The sequence below is a fragment of the Haplochromis burtoni genome, unplaced genomic scaffold, assembly GCF_018398535.1.
Source record: "Haplochromis burtoni strain Fernald_Lab_line unplaced genomic scaffold, NCSU_Asbu1 Contig_2460, whole genome shotgun sequence".
Taxonomy (NCBI): domain Eukaryota; kingdom Metazoa; phylum Chordata; class Actinopteri; order Cichliformes; family Cichlidae; genus Haplochromis; species Haplochromis burtoni.
The window spans coordinates 266-8,430 of NW_024584821.1; the positions used below are offsets into that span (position 1 = coordinate 266).

Genomic DNA, 8,165 nt, shown 5'->3' on the forward strand with positions numbered 1-8,165 from the left:
GGAAAGCTGCAGTGATCATTACATGCTTCATCACACACATGAACAAATTTACCAGTTAGACACTGCTGAGCTACAGTTTGGTGTTTTGAGTAATTGTTTCTTTTGCAGATTTTCACCTGATTAGGAAAAGAAGCTTTTAGACAAACAGTACAAACATAAGATGGTGCTGACTTAATGTTTAATCTGAAACGAGATATGGCCTCATTCATTAAAGTGTTATCTGGATGACACTGTAAACTCTCAGCTGGTCGATGCATCTGACGATATTTTCTTTTTATTTTCATTGCACATCTGATATTATGCATCTGTCTAAAAGAAATACTGTTCCAATATTTTACTCTCATTCGTTCTCTCATATTGTCCTTGTGTTGCTGCTGAAATTGTCTCTCTTCTCCATAACGTTTATGATGTAAGATCGTTTTTTCTGTTTAATTCTTCATAGGGATGGGTATCGTTTAGGTTTTATCCGATACCGGTGCCAAATCGGTACTTTTGAAACGGTGCCGGTGCTTAAACGGTGCTCAAACCGGTGCTTAAAGAATGGAGAACACAAAATTGGTCCAAAAACCTCTCATGTTCAGCTGTTTTTTTTGTAAAAAGATAACAATGTTAGCCTTTTCTGCAGCTATGGGGCATATATGGCATCACTCTTGGCTGGAAGCAGTGCTTAAACAATGGAAAAAACACAAACTTTGTCCAAAACCTCTCATGTTTAGCTGTTTTCCACTTTTTCTTTGGTCATTTTAGCCTTTTTGGCCAGGGTGAAGGGAGTATCTGCCATCAAACAAGAAGACAGCCGCATGTAGCTATGATGATGTTTGCTAGTTCACCTTACATGCATTAATGTAATAACGTGGTTAGCCTACTCAACGTAAATTACACACGAACAACATGAAGCTACTCATGCAGAGAAGAACGGCTGCTGCTGCCATCATCATCCGTCATCATTTCTGCTACACTGGCAGGGCTAGGGGCCAGGACTCTATTCTTCGGGTTTTTGGGGGATGTTGCTCCGGGTCCGATAACTGGCAACCCACCCGACGTGCACGGTGTGAGGTCTCGCAGCAAGCTATCAAATACGGCGCATTTCTCGGCTTTTAAAAAAAACGCTATGCGTCGCCAGGTGTTTCATCGGATTTGAGGTGTTACCTCCTTTGACAGTATCACAGTATCAGCTTAAAGCACTTGTTGCAGGCTGCTGAGTTTGCATATTTTGCTGTGAAGTACAGCCAGACTTTTGACCGCTTCGCCTTGGACATTTTTAATCTGTAGCTCTGCTCTAACAGAACGTACGTACCTGGCCCCGCCTACTATCCTCGGAAACGTAAAATGATTGGCTAGAAGTGTATCACAGCTCAGGAAAAAAAAGCACCGAAATAAAGCACCGAAATGTGCGCTGCTTTTCGGTCTGGTTACTACCGTTTATGTCAGAACCGGTGCCATCATGGCACCGGACACCGGTACCCATCCCTATTCTTCACTGTCTTTATATAGGTTATAAGCATATGACCTCATGCAAGCTTTGTGTTTCTCTCTGAATTCAGTACAAGTTCTGTATGTTCTTGTTATTCGTTCCTTCTGCTTTTCTCGGAACACGGGAGATTCTCTGTATGTTCTTGTTATTCGTTCCTTCTGCTTTTCTCGGAACATGGGAGATTCTCTGTATGTTCTTGTTATTCGTTCCTTCTGCTTTTCTTTGAATATAGGATTGTCTTTATACATCCTTATGACACGTTCTCTTTTTCTCTCTCTAATTTTAGCACTTTCTCTATACATCCTTCTCATTTGCTCTTTCTGTTTTTCCCTAAAATCATCTCTTTCCTTATAGATCTTTCTCAAATGCTCTCTCTGTTTCTCTCTGTATATGGGATTTAGCTTATATAGATTACTTTTGTACCAACTCTTCTTTTGTCTGTGATCAGGATCATTAGACTTTCCACTGGAATTTCTTTTCTTTGCCTTAAAGCTTTCATCAAAAGTGTACATCTGCCTTGCTTTCTTTTTCTGATTTTCCGTTATTTTTGGTTGAGCCAATAGTCTTCTCCTCATTTTTTTCCTTTCCTGTTTACTATATTTCAGGAGTTTATGTGAAAGTTCCTGTGTTATCTTGGTTGAACAGGAGGCAGTGGTTGGATCCTTCTGAGGAACAGAATCTGATGTTACCCGAGTTTCTCTCACAGAAGGTGCAGATGTTTCTTTTTGTAAAAAATCAGAAGGACGATGGTTACTTTCAGGAGCAGCTGTCTCATTTGAATAATCCACTTTGGATGATGTCACTTCTGTGGTTAAAGTGTCAGTCACCGTTTTCTGTGTCTGCTCAGTGGATTTTGGGGTTTCAAATTCAGGTTCATTTAAAGCTGGTGCTGGAACAGTTGTAGCTGTTTGTCTGTTTTCATCAGCATTTCTTTGGTCAGCAGCGTTTTCACTGTGGAACTCAACAGGCTGTAGCTTCATAAGTGCAGGTTGGTGCGATGCTAAACATTCGGTACAAACGTTTGATCCTGTCAATCATGTCGTTAAGACGTGTGAATTTTAACATAACTGCAGTTCCACCACTTACACTTAGCGACAATGGCATTCCTGTAGACCTACGTGGGTGAGGGTCAAAGTATGCGTATTCACCTGAAGTCAGCCTGCAAACTGCGATGACTGTTCCTCCCATGACTAGCAAAGCGTAGCGAACGTCTGAAACCAAACACTGTAGTCCCTGTTCAAGGCTCAGAAAGTGATCTGTACCATCAAATGTGCCATAATGAGCAAACTGAGACATGTCTACTTGATACTCGTGTGTGCGGCTGGTGACCACTGAGGGAAGTTCATCGCAGGCTAGAAACACGCTGTTCACAAACCTCAGTCTGGCATCTGAATACACGGCATGGCCTTTGTCCAACACACGGTTTAGATCTGCTCTGGTAATGAATTCATCCTCGTGTAAGAATGACAGGAAAACCAAACTGTTCGCCATGCATTGCTGATTCCGGTACTTTCCATACCTAGGAGCGGCCTGGCTTCGGGAAGCACAGATGCTACTCACTCGTGGACGACTTTCACTGTTTGTAACCTGTACATGAGACTGTCCTGGAGCTTCTCCATCATGCTGGTTTGACAGTTAGCTGGGGTTCAGTCTGGATTACCTGCTGTACTTTAGCGTTTGGCACACATGCTGAGGAAACACCTCTCTTTACCACATCTGCATAAGACACTGTGGCTGTCTGAACGCTGCTCTGCACTTCTGGACTGGGAATAGCTTGTAACAGACACACTTTACCTGCTCAGCACTCTGAGAAACATTTACCTGTTCTCTTCTGCTTTTGCCATCTAAGCTTCTGGGACTGTGACCTTTGACCTTTTCTTGGCATTTTGCTGAAGTACAAACTGAGCTTATATGTATTTATACACAAATATAAACAAACTCAACCTGAAACACTGAAAAACTTTAACTCTCAACTATTAAATCTAGAAATAGTAAAATTATACAAATGTTTTTTGAATGTTTAATAGATGTAAAGGCTGACTTTAATACTAAACTCAAAATAAAGATATTCAAAGTCTTAAAAATTTGGCTCAATACTGTGTATACTTTATTTTTTAACCAGATGGTTAATTGTACAGGGATATGCAGAATAAATCTCAACAATCAACAAGTATAATAAAACTCTTAGTTTTAAGTAGACTTTGTGTAAATCTTTCAGATATCTAAAATTAAAGCAAATATAAGGAGCTGTGGTGGTGTAGTGATCAGATGACAGGATGAGGATTCTTCAGCTGGATGTTCTGCAGCAGTCAGGAAACAGGAAGTCTGGGTCCTCAGGGCAGCTTCTCGATGACAATTGTACTGAATACTTACACTGAGTGACAAAAGAGGTTTGTCCTTAAATAATAATAGTATAAACTTGTAGTCAAATGTTATAGCCAATGAAACAGACTTGAAAAATTATTTGAATCTAATTTAATATTTATTAAATAGAGCAGTCTGAATGTATATATTACAAAATAACCAGATTGTCTTATTACAAATAAACCTTTAAGAGGTGTATATTTATATAATTTATCAAAGTAATTGCACCTGTAAGCCAAACAGCCAATCAATGTTTATTCCAAACTGTCTAATGCAAAATTAAAATGACAAATGTAGGGCTGTGTAAGTAGTTTCTACTGAAGTTCTACTGTACTGTAATTCTACATTGTATTCAACTTCTACTTGTAATTTCCAGCAAAATGACTGGATGTGAGAGAGTTTAACGACAGGAAAGAAGGAGGCAGTGAGAGCAGAGATCTCTCAGAATTCTGTAACAGATAGATGAAGTCTGGTAACTTCAATTTCCATAAAACTTGTGTAAAATTGATTCGTCAAACTTGATTCGTCAAAACTTGATTCTCAATGATTGATAACATTAGATAGAGCTTGTGGGATAGAGAATGATACAAGATAGAACGGTCTTGTCAAAAAAGATGAGCAGTAGAGAGGGAGAGTGATAGGACAGACTGAATTGCTTGTTAATGATAGAGGGAGAGGGTTTTCTGCAGCAGGTCACCTGTAAGACACAAAAGGACGTGGAATTAGTCATATTTCCAATAAACATGCTTTACCAGTATTTTTCAGACTATAAGGCACACTTAAAATCCTTTATTTTCTCAAAAATAGACAGTACCTTATGTATATTCTGGTGTGCTTACTGACCTCAAACCATTTATGTGGTACAGGCGCTCAAAATCTGTCAAATGTTTTAGTAAGACTTTGGTAAGCTACAAAGCTGCACCGTACTTGATGATTGTAGGAGCATTAGGCTACCATAGTCAGGACCCTCGCAGAGTAATTCTATGTGTGCTTCAACATAAATTATGTGTGTGTGTATAAGGACCTGGCACCTGTTAGAGACATGCTTATGAAGCAGATTTCAAACTGATCAATCCATGAAGAATTTGATAGATTTGTAAGAGGACTGAACGAAAAGTGAGTGTATTGTTCTGTGTTACCAACTGAAAATGTTGAGAGTTATTGGAATGAGTTGAATAAAGTTTGACTTATCTGATTTTGGTTACTTGAATGCACAAACTTATAATCCGAAAAATACAGTACATACAGGTATCTTACACACTGAAGAGTTCACAGAAATTATTGGATGAACTTGATGAAAATGCTCATACAATGGTGGTGGAACTATTCTAAGGACATTTTACCATTCTATTAACATAATAAAAACATACAGTGCTATAACTTAAACCAAGATGTGCGTGCTACATAACTACTGATAAAATCTATATGGTCAACAAAACGCACACATGAGGTTCAGAGCAGACAGTTTCAGACCCTCACTTCACATGCACTGAATCACATGATCTAATCCCAGTACATCCCAAATTCACCGTTTCTGTGTGTACTTACCTGGGTACAACAGTACATCATAATGTCTGGGCGATCCAGTTAACATAAAAGTAAAAAATAATTTACTCAGTATGACTTTTGGCAAAATGAAAAATTTGGAGATAGATGTATCCTATAAGCAGTTTCTACATTTTTCAGTCACAGTTGGGGCATGTTTATGCACATAGACCACTAACTAGACACATATGCATACAAGTCATTAAAGTGTATACGATATTCTTAGATATTAACAAATACGAAATAGGCTTACTGGCTTTTTTTTTACATCAACTTATAAAAGACTAATTCAAGGTTGCAGTGCTATTATTGAAAACACTTACAAAGCTATTGTACCAACTGCGTTCATGAGCTGCCAGTAAAGATGTGCAAATATAGACTCTGTAGGTCTGGAAATGTTTACACTAGACTTTTCTAGGATTGATGACTTCATGCACCAAGAGCTGTGCTGACGTCACAGTCACTAAACTGAATCTCTTATAATGAGAAACATTTCCCAGCACTGCACCTCAGAAAAACCTTTACTTACCAGACTGAGACGATCAGATCAGCAGTCTAGAGAAAGGAAACAATATCATCAGATCACTGTTTGATGAATCAGACTGTTGAGTTACACACAATCCAATTTACTGTGACACAAATTAACTAGTAAAATTCTCAATTTATTTAAGGCTTTATTAGCTTACTGTAGTCTAAAGAGGAGATAAATGAACTGCAGCGTCTCACATGGCTATAGCAAGTGTAATAAAAGCATTCATTACTACAGAAATACAAAGAATAGCCACCAATATTTGTTGGCACAAGTGCAGGATATACCAAATATTTCCTACACAGAAGCTTTGTGGCTCCAACATTTTCTACAACAGGTCAGTACTAGTAAAGTGTGAAAACCAAAACTTTTAAAAATGTTAGATACAAAGTAATTATATAAATCAGAAGCAACAGAAAACCTCATCATGTCTGATATGAATATGTAAATCTTAAAATAAATATTGACATGTTACAATAGCAGAGGTGCACCATGTTTTGTTTTACACAAATTACACTAAAAAGTCCTTTCATTGTACCCGTTGCTAGGAATATTTATGTATGTTGCAATGTCCCTTTTTGGCAACATTTCTATTTAATTTTAAAACACATTAAATTCACTAAATAAGTAATAAACTAATTAGACACACTGGCTGTAATGTACCTAACAATGTCCACTCACACCTCTGGTTCTCTTTGTTTTTATTATTGCTTAACTGTTAAAGCTATTACTTATACCGAGTCAGGCAAAATACTTCTACAATGTTCTGACTTTAATGTAATACATCAGCAGAATTTGAGAGACAATATAAATCAATACCTGTGCAGCTCTTAAGTGTTTGAGCAACCACTTATAATGACTCCCCTAAAACACTTTCATTGTTTTGTCTGCTACTTAAATCCACAAACAGAAGTACAAAATGAACAACTGTCTAAAGACCTCTAACATTTAACTATGTTTGGATTTGACTAACCATCAAAACAAAAAAAATTAATCATACATAAATGGGCTATTAAACTTCAGGGACATTTTCAGGGACAGTCAGAGGCCCTGTGTGGGGGCTTTGCTGCTACAGGTAATAAATCCTGACTTTTTGTTTTTGCCAATCAGTAAATGGAAACATATCACAAAAAGTCAAACTACTGTATGTAAGTTGTCAAATGTGCTACGCAATGCCAGGTTCATACTGTTTCAGTTACAATCACTGTTTACTTACCAGCAAAGGCAAAACCAAAGATCTCTTTCACTCTTTGTAACAAAAGACAAAGCACAAAAACACAGAATGAGACAACATCAATCCGCATCAGAGTCAATACTGCATCACTCTGTGTAGTCCAAAAGATTCAGTACACTTCTTTGTTTACCACAGCTGGAATACAAACAACTCACCTCTTTTTTCTACACCTTATTAAAGATTACTGTCTTCATTAAGGTAAAATGTGGTTTCATCCATTTGTAATAAGCCACACACGTTTCTCAGTTATGTGATAGCTCTATTAGTTTGGTGCTATTAGATAACAGAGTAGATTTAATAAGCAATGATTTGCTACACCTAGCAATGCACACTTTATCAAATTCTGACATCACAATTTCAAAGTATGAACAATCATAAATGAAAGCTTGGATGATATTTTTGTAGGCTTCAACATTTGAGTTGGTCTGCATTCAAATTCTGCTTCCTAAAAATATTATCACCTGCACACAGTATCATTTAGTATCATTTAATATGTTGTTGCTTTAAATATCTACACATCATATTAATAATATTAATGGCAGCATTTTATTAATTTGAAGGTGGCTTTTTTATATTTCAATAATCTTTCACATATTGAGAAGTTAAACAGAACTGCAGGTTTTATTTAAAAAACAACCTGCACAAACAAGTGTTTGTTAAACAGTTCTTAAAAATTAACTAAAAAACGAAAATTAATTAAAAAAAACGTATTCTTGTTAAGAGATGTTATTATTCTTATATTATGTGTTTTATCCTCACTCTATCTCTCTTCCTACTGTTAATTAACCCACAACACAAACACACGTGCACAGTCACGTGACTCTTTTTCTCCCAGCTTTCAGTTAGAGGTGGTAAAATGGCTCCTTTGAAGTTGCCGACCCTGCTACTTCAGCAGCTAATTAGTGGTTCTCATTACCTTACAACCTCTCATTACCTTACAACCTAAAGAATGAGGCCGTTTTAACTGACTGATTTGTGAAGAGAACTAACTTCAGCTTCCCTAAGAGACTCAGAAACAC

At 37.3% G+C, this 8,165-nt stretch overlaps 1 long non-coding RNA gene across 1 annotated transcript; it reads right to left on the bottom strand.

Moving 5' to 3' along the window:
• Positions 1 to 4,428: 4,428 nt before the first annotated feature.
• Positions 4,429 to 8,159, bottom strand: LOC106632799. Its single transcript, XR_006053859.1, has 3 exons — positions 7,129 to 8,159; positions 5,913 to 5,938; positions 4,429 to 4,535 (listed from the first exon to the last, which is right to left on the bottom strand). It is a non-coding gene; the product is annotated as an uncharacterized LOC106632799 (long non-coding RNA).
• Between the last annotated feature and the right edge of the window lie 6 nt (positions 8,160 to 8,165).